This window comes from Trichosurus vulpecula, chromosome 2, assembly GCF_011100635.1.
Source record: "Trichosurus vulpecula isolate mTriVul1 chromosome 2, mTriVul1.pri, whole genome shotgun sequence".
NCBI lineage: Eukaryota > Metazoa > Chordata > Mammalia > Diprotodontia > Phalangeridae > Trichosurus > Trichosurus vulpecula.
In genome coordinates, this window is record NC_050574.1 from 379,486,635 (window position 1) to 379,499,846 (window position 13,212).

General features: G+C 39.3%; 1 protein-coding gene across 1 annotated transcript in view; it reads right to left on the bottom strand.

The window, feature by feature from the left end:
* BACH1 (BTB domain and CNC homolog 1) overlaps nt 1-10,042 on the bottom strand; it is a 67,557-nt gene extending 57,515 nt beyond the window's left edge. Inside the window, exon 1 of the mRNA XM_036744620.1 lies at nt 9,850-10,042. The gene's annotated coding sequence lies outside the window, so the exon portion shown is untranslated. The remainder of the gene's footprint in view (nt 1-9,849) is intronic.
* Between the last annotated feature and the right edge of the window lie 3,170 nt (nt 10,043-13,212).

The window sequence follows — 13,212 nt, forward strand, 5'->3', positions numbered from 1 at the left end:
ATAAGATACACAGGCAACGGGACGTAGAAATTTATCTTGCCCTACAAGAAAGGAAGGGAAAAGGGGATGGGAGGGGAGTGGGGTAACAGAAGGGAGGGCTGACTGGGGAACAGGGCAACCAGAATATACACCATCTTGGAGTGGGGGGGGGGGAGGGTAGAAATGGGGAGAAAATTTGTAATTCAAACTCTTGTGAAAATCAATGCTGAAAACTAAATATGTTAAATAAATAAATTTAATAAAAAAAATTTAAAAAAAGAAATACAGAAAAAGCTTCTGACAAAGTACAGAACTCTTTTATGCTACAGACCCTACAAAGTGCTGGCATAGAGGGAACTTTTTAAAAATACCATAAAAAGCATCTAACTATAACCAAAAGCAAGCATTATATGCAATGAGAATTCACTAGAACCTTTTCTTATAAATAGAAGAATAAAACAAAGATGCCTACACTGTCCCCCTACCCCACTATTATTTGACATACTTCTGGAAATGCTAGCAGCAGCAATAAAACAAGAGAAAGAAATTAAAGGCATAAAGAAATTTACTGATATGCTGGTAAACTTGGAAAATGCTAGGAAATCAGCAAAACTATTAATGACAACAATTTCAGCAAAGCTGAATGCTACAAAATAAACCCTCAAAAATCAACAGTATTTCTATACATTAATAATAAAACCAAAGAAACAATAATAGAAATGTGCTAAATAACTACAAAAATACATAAACTATCTGGAGAGTGACATACTAAAGCACACATGAGATGTATATAGATACAATTCAGTGTTTTTTAAAGAAATAAAGACCTTAAATAGTTGAAGGAATAATCAGGGATCATGACTAGGCTATTAAAAAGTAATAAAAATGATAATACTACAAAAGTTAATATACAGTTTTAATGATACACCAATCAAATCACCAGGCGGAAACTTTCTAGAGCTGGATACATAATAAAATTCATTTGGAAAAACAAAAGATCTAGAATATCAACCTTTAAATTACATTACAAACCAAAAGTTACCAATACCCTCAGGTATTAGTTAAAAAATAGAGAGAACTTTGGAAGAGACCACACAAGGGAGAATTAGAAAGAATGGAACTCAACAAATCATGGAAAATGAAAAAGCAGAAAACATAATTACCTCAGAAAAATAAAATAAAAACTTACTGGGAAAACTGGAAAGCAGCCTGACAGAAAAATTAGGTTTAGACTAACCCCTTAAGCCATATTCCAAAATACATTATAACTGAGTATGTGACCTTAATATTAAAGAGTGTACTATTAAAAAAATTGCAAGAGAAAGAGACCATATGCCTCTCACAGCTATAAACAGGAGATCTATTCTTAATCAAACAAGAAACAGAGGCAATTAAAGAAAATAAAATAGGTAATTTTGACTACATGAAACTGAAAAGTTTCTGCAAAGATAAAATGAATGTACCTAGGATAAGAAGGGAATTACTTTAAGTAGTTGTCTATACATCTTGGATATAAAAATCTTACTGGAGAAATCTAAAATATATAACCACACACCTCAGATAAGAAGGGAAGTAATTGAATGGGAAAAAAAATCTGTTTTACACACACACTCCCCAACAGATAAGTAGTGAAACTATATGAATAAACAGTTTTGAAAATTAGATATTTAAAGTATTCACATGAAAGAATGCTCAAAAATCGCTAATAATAATAGAAATACAAATCAAAACAATCCTAAAGAGCAGAACCAGGAGAACATTATACATGATTACAGATACACAGAATCTGTGATGACTAACTTTGATAGACTTGGCTCTTCTCAGCAATACAAGGTTCTAAGACAGCTCCAAAAGACTCATGATGGAAAAAGCTATCCACATCCAGAGAAAGAAGTTCGGAGTCTGAAGGCAGATGGAGGCAAACTATTTGCTCTCTTTTTCTTTTTTCTTCTTTTTTGGTTTTGTTTTTTCTTCCTTATGATTTATTCCATTGGTTATAATTCTTCTTTACAACTTGACTATTGTGTGAACAAGTTTAGTGCAAAGGTATATGTAGAACCTATATCGGATTACATGCCATCTTAGGGAAAAGGGATAAGGGGGAGAAAATATGGAACATAAAAATTTGAGTGTTGTAAACTAAAAATAAAAAATAAATTTTAAAAAAGCCCTAAGGTTTTACCTCTGCAACAACAATGCTGCTTGCCGCTACTGTGTCTGTGTAAGACCAACAACACCAGCACACAGGAGGGCTGCTAGCACAAGTTTTTTGATCTGCTTTTCTAAGGAAAGCAACTTTGAGGGGTTAACAATCTCACTTTAATCAAACACACATATATCATTCACTTAGCTCAGGGGGCAAAGCCAGCACCCAGAACAGAAATTACAAATAGACACAATATAAACAGAGCAAACACAGTTATCAACAGACAGGCCTCTAGCTGTCTGACCAAAGAATTACATAGTTACCAGAAAGGCACCAACACCTGGGTTTTCAAAGCTAGGGGAGCTCCAGCAGCTACCCAGAGTCTCATCTGGTCAAATCACACCACACTCTTCTAGTGAGTGAGAGCCCCAAACAAAATGCTAAACTCTGAGTTTATACACCCTGTTCAGGGTCAAAGGGCGTCACAACCATGAGACTCAAAAATCATGTAACACTTCTTCAGGCTTCACAACCATGCAACTCAAACCTATGTGAACTAGGCATTCCCTAGAAGTAAGCAAGTCATCAAAGACTCACAAATTTAATCAAAGTAACAAAGGCCAGATTCATCAAAGGTGCTTGATTACAACAATGCTCCAAAAAAGAAAACAGTAAAAAAGTCCCACCCTAATTATCAATACAACCTTACATCCTGTGAATTGGCAAAGATAACATAAAATTGCAATAATCAATGCTGGAGGGGTTGTGGAATGAAATAATAGGCACAATAAAATATTGGAGGGGCTGTGAAATGCTGTAACCATTTTGGAAAGCAATTTGGAATTATACAAATAAAGTAACATACAGGTGTTACACATCTTACGTGTTTTTGGACTTTTCAATTTATCAATCATGTTGACCTTTTTTCCTCTTTAAAAAAATGCTATTTGCTACATGGGATAGCTCTCTGGAAAGGGGGAAGAGGGGGAAAAATAATTAGGATAACTATGATGATTTAAGAAACAAATATAAATAAAAACTTTAACAATTAAAAAAAGAATCATCCTTTCAAGTTTATCTGAAATAGGACTGAATACCAAATGCTTGAAAGAAAGAGCAAAATCAAAAGACATTAAGGATACCAAATGTAAAGGTAATGGAGAAATCAATAAATACCAATCTTTCTGCCCACTTTATTCATCTGATATCTAGCACCTGATTTCCTGAGTTACCCCACAAAAAATGTCAAAGAAAAAAGTTTAGAATTACAGTTGTAATTATTCTGATGTGAAGGGCTTCTCCATAAAGAAATCATGCAATGTGGGGAGAGTGGGGAGTAACTTTCCTCCACAAGAATGTATGAGAAATATTTGGAGAACACATAGACAAAGTTGAAGAGGTACTTCTTTCCTGATAGAACTGTCTTAACTGTTATTTTATAAAGAAACATATCTTCTGTTGTCTTAGTGAAGTTTACTCTAGCTATGCTGTCTCATAGCTAAAAGTTTATGAAATATTGTTTTCACTGTTACAACATATATTCATTAACTTTGATATATTAATTTAATCACAGGAGACAAAGAGATTTGATATATAGAGATATCAGACATCTGAAATATATTACTATTGGAAGAGAAATTTCTCCAGTTTATTAAATACTATTTAATATTCTAAAATGGAGGTTCAAGCAGATTAATGAGAAAGAAATTTTAATCTTGTTAATAAGAAAAGATCCAAGCACACCTCTGAACTACCCTAGAACTCTGGATGATTAAAAATATGGAAGCAAATCAAAAAGCAGGCTGCAGATATCGACCCCCACATGAAGCACGTTGTAAAGAGCATAGCCCTACATGTAACAAGATATAACTGGTCTAGGGTCTGATCAGTTGTAGCTCACCCTGTCTCAGCCTGTCACCTGACTCATTCTCTAGAAATTATTTTTATGCTCCCTAGCTATATAGCCATCTAAGAGTATGCTATGATAATTTACTTCTCATTAATACGCTTCCTCATCAGGCACTCTAGTTCACTAGAGAATAGTTAATATTGGTAATAACCAATATTAAATGAACTAGAGAAACGTCCTTTTCCAATACTTCAGTTACATTCATGGATTAAAACTTGTTCAATCACAGTTCAGAGGATGGGTGTGTATTTGTTTCTAGTTTTTGCTGCTAAGAATATTTTGATATGGGGCTTTTGACTTTTGTTTTGGGAGGGGAGTATATTTCAAGAAATGTTAAAAATATAAATTATTAACTAATGAAATTTATAACAAGGGCATTTAATATTATGGCTACGATCGACATCACAGCCTGAATCACCATAAAAATCCTGACTGCCAGTTGACTTTACTTGCAGAAACTCAGTATTCAGCCATTAAATTTTCTCCAAAGGAAAAAAAAAGACCTTTTCCTCTCCTTTCTTTGAAGTTAGCTTCTCCTCAGCATGAAATAATCTCTTCACACTATCTTAATAGTCTCCCTCCACAACCAAGTAAACATTTATCATAGATTCAAAAAAAAACCCACCAACACCTTCTCTACGACTCCATTGGGAGAAGTTTCCACATAAAGCCATCTTTTCAAGGGATTGTTCACAGATTCTCCTAGGTCGCGAATAAAACATACATATTCTCCCTGATTTTATAAGGAGAGGTATTTCATACCAAGCTATTTCTCAAGTGATTTTTAAACTGCAAGCACAAAACTGCATTTTTATCTCGACATTTTAATTCTTAAAGGTACTGTAACAGTATCTGTGGTCCCTATATAAGATTTCAGTTGTTTTTTCAATCATGTCCACCTCTTTGTGATGCCATTTGAGATTTTCTTGATTTGCCATTTCCTTTTCCAGTTCATTTTGCAGATGAGGAACTGAGGTAAACAGTAAGTAACTGTTCCAGGGTCGCACAGCCAATAACTGTCTGAGGCCAGATTTGAACAAGAAGATGAGTCTTCCTGACTCCAGGTCTGGCACTCTATCCATTTCACCACCTAGCTGCCCTATATGCTATGGTAATACAGACCACACTAATATCCTGAAAGTAGAACTGTAGCTTGGAGCAACTATTCCAGAAAACAATAAAAATTAAATTAGCCACACAATGCTCCACCTCTGCAGTCCCATCCAGAACTGGGAAGTAGTGGAGGAAAAGCCCTGAGTATACACAGGATTCCTATCTTCCTGGAAGGGAACTGATTATAACTGATTTTATTAGCCCAAGATCCTCATCTTCTCCAATCTATCCAAGACTGCAGAGAATGCAGTGTTCCAATAACCTGGGAAGACTTACATGATCTGATGTTAAGTGAGGGGAGCAGAAGCAGGAGAACATTATACACGATTACAGACACACAGTATCTGTGATGACTAACCTTGATAGACTTGGCTCTTCTCAGCAATCCAAAGTTCTAAGACAGCTCCAAAAGACTCATGATGGAAAAAGCTATCCATATCCACAGAAAGAATTACAGAGTCTGAATGCAGATTGAGGCAAACTAAGTGCTCTCTCTCTTTTTTTCATTTTTGATTTTGTTTGTTCTTTCTCATGGCTCATTCCATTAGTTATAATTCTTCTTTATAACTTGACTTGTGAAAATAAGTTTAATGTGAAGGTGTATGTAGAACCTATATTGGATCACTTGCCCTCTTGGGGTGGGAGTGGGGGCGGAGGAGAGGGAGAAAATTTAGAACTCAAAAACTTGTGGAACTGAGTGTTGTAAATAAAAAACAAATTTTATAAAGAGAGAATGCAATGTAACAGAAGGCAGTGTCATTGTAGGAGGGTCAGGGAAAAGGGATTATAAACTCCTCTAAAATTACTATCCTATGAGCCTATCAGAGAGATTCCTAAATCAACACATATAGGACTAGAGGGGAGTAAAGCTCAATTCAGCATCCCAATCCAAGAGTGAGGGAGGGGGGCAGATTCCAGGGAGCACCGTGATTCCATCTCAACTACTCCAACCAGGACCAATGAACTTCACCCCAGTGTTATCAGGCCAAGGAATGAAAAAACACAATGTGGCTGTTAACAATCCTCCAACTTAAAACCAGAGTAACTCTACAGCTAAAAGAAGTTCAAAAGAAACAATGGAGAGACCTTCGCTAATGGAAAGATTAACAAAGATGTAAGCAAATAGAAGAAAACTTCCAATACAATGAAGACATACTATGAAACCCAAGATAAATTTCAGAAGTAATTTTGCAGTAATTCTAAGTAGAACCCAGAAAGAAAAAGAAAATGATGGCTTCCTCACAAGGAATAGAGTGTAAGGAAGAAGTGAAGGAAGAGCTAGAGAGATAAAGAATCAAATTAGAGGTCTTATAGAAAATTAGGAAAAACAAAAGGTGGAAAATCTTGCCTAAATAGCAGACATCCTGAAAGATATAACAGAGCAGAGCTAAAAAATTTAAAGTCATGATAAGGAATATTAGAACAAAATCAAAAGACTAAAAATCAGAAGGAAGAAAGGAAACAAGCATTTATTAAGTACCTACTATGTGCCAGACACTATGCAAAGCATTTTACAAATATCTCATTTGGTCCTTACAACAACCCTGGGAGGCAGATTCTATTTTACAGTTGACGAAACTAAGTCTTGAGTGACTTGCCCAGTTCACAAAGCTAGTAAGTGTCTGAGGCTAGTTTGGTTTCAGGTCTTTCCTGTCTCCACTCTACCTCAAGTATTCAGAGGCACCACCTATTTGTCTCTGAATACGTGAGGTAGCTATCAAAAACAACTGACCTGGAAAAGAGAATAAGGAAAAGACTGAAGCATCATTGGGCTTCTTGAAAACCATGATATAACAAAAGACAGAGCTACCACATTTTAAAAAAATCATTAAAGAAAACTGCCTGAGAACCAAAGAACAAAATGAAAAATGATACAATCTGTAAGTTATCACCTGAAATTCTATATAATATACCCATAAACATGATTGAACATTCCACAGCTTCCAAGTTAAAGAGAATACAAGATTCCACTGTACTTAAGTGGGATCTTGACAATCTGGTAACAAGATACAGTCTTGCAAGCTGCCTGCACTGTCAAATGCAGACATTAACATCCTACAAAATTCCTTGAAAGATGCAAGATGGAAAATTTTGATCAACCATCAGTGACCTATTATTGCCACCTAAGGTATTTGCCACAGTCATAAAGGATCTACAAGTAAGAAATGAAACAGAGGATAAATTTTCCTCCTTCCAACTACTCCTATTTATATATGCCATTGTAATTAAATTAAGCCCTATAATACTATACAGCTTCCTGAGATGTCTAAACACTCAACATAGCTGATTGTAGCCATCCACATAGGAGAAGGATGGAAGAAAGGAAGGAAGGAAGGAGGGAAGGAAAGAAACAGATGAAGGTTTTCTACTGTCTAGATAATAGACTGAATGGAGTTAAATCACCTACATAAGATCCAAAAGCAGAATGATTTTTTTTTCCTATTCAAAGCAATATTGGGTTAGTGATACTCATATTTAAAGCTATTAGCAACATTAACACTAAAATTGTTCACCAAGATAAGAGTAAAAAATGAAATTCCTAAGGAAGCTATTTAATGGTATTTAATAGTTATAATTCTGCCCTGAGGTATGTCTGGGGCAGTGTGGTAGGCACAGCACAATTTATTCATGAAAAGTCTTGGGAGTGGGAGGTGGGGGTAAGGAGGGACAAGAGATATATTACATCTCATTACCATCATAAAGAGATGAATTTATTTAAAACACAAAATACTGAAAAAAAAAACACCAATCCTTCTGATATTTAAAAAAAAAAAAAGACAACAGCGTTTTTCCTGGCTGTTAACAGTAAGTCAGTCAACTAAGTACTGGTAATATAAATACAAGTAGAAAAGACACTCTGTTCTGAAGGAGCCTGCACTCTAATCAGGGAAGATAACACATAAAATGAAGCTAAAGGGAGGGGGAGAAGAGAGGGAAAGAAGACGAGAGGCTGAGACAGAGACAGAGAATGAATCAGAATGTAGAGAAAGTCCAGGAGAGCAGCCTGGTGAGTAATGAAACACAGCACTTCCAATGCGTGTGCATTCCAGGGCTGGAGTAAAGCTTCAGGATGAAGAGCTGTGACATGGAAGAGGAATCCCAGGGTGCTGCCTGGAGAAGGAAAAGCTCAGGTTCGAACCATCTGGTCAAAAATACTACTCTACAAATTTCTTCAGTTATTTCTACAGGTCGGGTACTCCGTCATTTCTCAGTTAAGTAACCCTAGGACCAGAGCACCAGTATCTAAACATCACACTGACACTTCCTTACTGACTAGGAACCACAAAGTTTTAATTGGCCAAATTCACGGGCACTACAACCACTCACCTCTTCTCCAGCTCTGGTTTGCCTTTTATAGTGGAGCCCTGTAAGCCCCAGCTGTTTCTAATTACCTCTCAGGCTCTTCCTGGGTGAATGACTCAGCAACCTGACTTTAAAGGAGCCAAACTATTTTCTAACACAGCCTACTGGTTAACCAATATTGACAATTAAACACGTTGGGTGTTTGTTTGTTTTTTTAAGTAACTTTACAGGATAATGGAGTTGGAAAGGAAACTGAGGCCCCAAAAAGGGTTAAATGGTTTGTCCAAGGTCACAAAGGGAGGAAGTGGCAGAGCCATTTTTTTAAAACTCAATTCCTCTTTCTCCAAAGTCAGCACACTTCCCACAGCGAAGCGCTGAGAGATGATTAGTTCACAATACTTTGCCACTCCAGTCTTTTTTAAACAGTCCTCTAGGCTGCAGTACCCTCACTGACCTGGGAAAATCCTACTGCTGTTTTTCCATATCGGTCAGTCAACAAGCACTTATCATCAGTCTGATAAGATGAACTATTCTGCCACCCATATGTTCCTACATTCGCAGTTTACAGCTTTTAGTTATTCAAAACCTAAGAGCCTCTATGATTTAGGAGCGTTATAGTAAAACTGCATCACCTCATGATGAGAGAGATAAATTCTTAACGGCAAACAGCTCCAATACTGGCATTAACACTCCAAAAAGAATTCTAGAACCTATATAACATTTTCTTTTTAAATCACAGGGTTTCCGGCGACACTTTTCACAGCTTCCACAATTACTATCTCCATTCCCTAGGCTCTGTCCAAACTTAAATTTCTTAAGACAACAGAACTGTAATACTCATTAAGCATTTTATGACGCTGCCTGCCAAAGCCGATTTTCGAAATATTAATATTTAACATAGAGTCGATCGAGTGAATCATTTACTACGTATGAGTAAGTTCTGATGCATCCGAGTTCTCGATTCCCGGAAAAAGAGGATCTTCGAATGAACTGAGAGCAACATGTTTACGTCGTGAGCACGAATATTTCTCGCACCCAACTTAAATCTGAGGGGCGGGTTTTTTTGAGGGGTGGGTGGGGAGGGGTTCAGACGAGCTCAAAGGGGGACCAGCGGGGATATAAAGCAAATACTAAGCCGTATTTACACTGGGGTGGAAAGTCTGTGCTGAGGTGTAAGAAGCTGCCACCCGCCGACGGCCTGGTGACGAGGACACCCACCCAGAAGACGCGCTTAAGGGAAGGGAGCCCAGCGTGGGGGGTCGGGGGGTGTACGAGGACCAAAGGGCGCCCCGGGCCCGGGCAGCGCCGGCCCAGCTACCCCGCCGCCCGCTCAGCACCCCGACCTGCGCCCGCCCCTCCCCCAGGGGCGCAGACCCGCCGCCGACTCGGCTCTACTCACCCCCGACTGCTACACGGCCCGGGGTCAGGGGCCGGGGGCGTCACTTCCCGCAGACTAACAGGGACGCGGGTATTCGGGAGACGGTGGTTGCTGACAATGTCAGAATCTCTAGAGCGCCGGACGCAGGCGAGTGACCGAGCCCGAGAAGGAAAGCGATCAGGTGACTGCTCGTCTCTCGCTTCTTTCTCTCTTCTTCCCGCCCCGCCCCACCCCCTCACCTCCTCTGCTAGGCTCGTGGTCCCGCCCCCTTTCGTTCACACTAATGATTGGCCCCCGAGGCCTGTTGGAACACGTCAGTCCCGTCCCCTGGAAAACCTGCTGGTAGGAAGAAGAGAAGGGGTGGAGTTCAGGGTTGGGAATGGGCCGGCCCCAACTGGCTGTTCTCCGCCGGGTCCCTTCCACCGCGGAGGCCACCAGCACGTACACCTTTTCTCTCCATTGTGGCACTTACCTGAGCGTGAGGTGTTGTGCATAGTCGTAGAAATTGAGAAATGAAACATGAAGTTAAATTACAAGAAGAAAGCGTGATTTCACACCAAAACAAGGGAAAAAAGGGAGGAGGTGGAGAAGGAATGACAAACTCTCCTGACTCTAACTCATCCTATTGTATCATTTGCTTAAAGTGTAAAAGGAACATAAGCTGTTGAACAAAACAATTAATATATCATGGATTTATACTCTTAAAAATTTAAGCTTGGCGTTTGGAACTGAGAAGTCTTGCAAAAGGCACTAATTGAATGATTTAGACCCTGTTTCCTTCCTGGCTGGTTTGAATAGGGAAGATACATGTATTTGCAAACATGTGACTTCAATGTGTGACTCCAGTGGAGGAGTGAAAATTATTCTTTTCAAGGAAGAGAAAATAGGGATAGACTATCTCTGAAACCTACCCATTTTCTACTTAAGAAAAATTGTGCTGGGGAAGGTAAAACTGATAAAGTATTTAACATTGGAATTAGGATGCTATGAGGCCGCAAATCATGGAACACGGCAATCTCAAAAGAATCAAAATTACAGGTAACCCAAAAGGCAATGGAATACAGGGCATTTGTACAGTATTTTTTAGTTTGCAGAGGAAACAAGCTCGGAATGGTGAAATGACTTGTCCATGGTCTTATAGCTATTAAGGGTCAGAAGCAGAAATGAAACATATCATCTGGACTCCAGGTTCAACGTACTTCCAACACACCACACTGATTCTGAAAGGTATTCGGCTACCAACCAAAATGAACTAGTTTCAAAAATTGCTGTTTAGGATGAATGAGATGATCCTAAGTGATGACAAAGAAAAGGCAGAGCTATTCAGATTATTTAGAATGATTCTTGTATTAAAGGACAAAATAAAATAGCTAATTGGGCAGTGATATCCATGTAAATATTAAGGAAATTTTAAGAGAATCCCTAGCTGCCCCTGATAAGTTGAAGTCACATAGTCCAGATAAACTATATCCTCAGGCATTTCTTTCTGCAGTGGATTAAGGCAGTTAAGTGATTTGCCTAGAATCACACAGCTAGTGGGTGTCCAAGGCCAGATTTGAATTCAGGTCTTCCTGACTCTGGGCCCAGCTCTCTATCCATGAGCCACCTCACTCAGGAGGACTAGCACCTCTGCATGAGGGCTTGTAGAGCCTTCATCAGGGCTGCTTTCCCCCTTTGGCATCTACCTGATTCACCCAATTCTCACTTGTGGCTCTAAGAAGCTGAAGCATCCGCAGCAGCCATACCTAAATAAACCTTGTGGACAGACAGACTAAACCAGATCAGGGATAACTGAGAGGCCTCAAGCCTATCAGTGAGCTAAGGGGATGTCCCCCTGCCCCAAGCATTTGAAGACTTCCCCTGGCAGAATGGAAGGATGAAAACAATTTGCTTCAAAGGCTGTGAAGGTGGCTGAAGCGGGCGCTGTGGAACGGCTAGAGCTGGTTAGATGTTGAAGATGCCAACGCCATCACCAGTCGTCTTGATTTTGTCTTGCCACTAGACTCCGACGACTCTGAAAGAGATAGTGAGGCCAACTATTTCGTGCAGCTCTGCCTCACTTAAATCCGATTTGGTCTTCTTCGAAAATGAAGGACAGACAACATCCTCAGGCAGATGTGATTTCTAGACTAGTTTAAGTTTATTGTTGAACATGTTAGGAATACTGAAACTAGAACAAAAATTTCAGTGAAATCAATATGTGGTCTTTTTTTAGTATGCATGTAGTACTACCAGGAATTTACCACAGGCTTTATACCATACTTACCGATGTGTGGGCAAGAGCCATGCCTATCCACTGCATTGCGCTTTGGTGTCTCAGAAAATGGGAAGAAGGATTGAAACACTCAAAACCAGGACACCTCGCCGCTTACAAAATATATTGCCAAGTATACTGTAGTTGAAGGCATCCAAGTGGCTCAATGGATAGAACACTGAGCCTGGAGTCAGAAAGGCCTGAATTCAAATCCCACCTAAGATACTCTCTAGGTGTGTGAACCTGGGAAGGTCACCCAATCTCTGTTTGCCTTAATCCACTGGAAAAGGAAATGGCAAACTACTCCAGTATCTTTGCCAAGAAAACCCCATGGACCATATTGGTGTGGTATGGTCCACAGGGTCACAAAGAGTAGCTGAAAATGATTGAACAACGACACTGTACCTGGTTTTACAAGAAACTAAAAAATTATTGGCCAAGTAGGAAACAGAGTCTTGGGGGAGGTGACTGACCTTATGAGGCCAGATTTAGCCAATTCACTCTGGATCTCATTCATTGGACAACAATAGGTCCCTGCCCTGCCAAAGCAACACTGGTTATTTTTTGGGCCTTCCTGGCTTAGAGTCCATAGTAACTGTTTCTCTTTTAACCAGCAACCCTGAACGTCTTCCCCTTCCAGTTTGATCTTTTTTTTTTTTTTAATTAAAGGGACCATCCCTTGATTCACTTCTTAAAGAGCCCTATTCACTGAATGGGCATTGCCTCACTCCAAGTGAGAACTTGAAAAGGCCTTAGGCCAAGGTCTCCCACTGCATCCTGGGCCATCTCCAGTTGTCCTGATCGATATCAGGCCTCTGGACACAGATGGCTCTGAAGGACAAAGTGAGGTTGGTGACTTTGCACAGCCCTCTCTTGCTCAAATCAAATTTGATTGCAAGTCATGTCATCATCTCCCTGATGTTATGGTCCTCTGTGAAATCAAAGGACAAACCACAACCACACAACTCATGCCCAACCCTAACCCTGGACTTGAGGTTGAAGGGGCTTATGGGAAGAAGAAGGAGGAAGTTATGGCAAGAAGAAAAATATAATTAGAGTCATGTGGAGCAGATATCCAAGAGGAGCCACCTGAAGTTTTTACCTGAACTTTTACCCTCACTTTCCACACA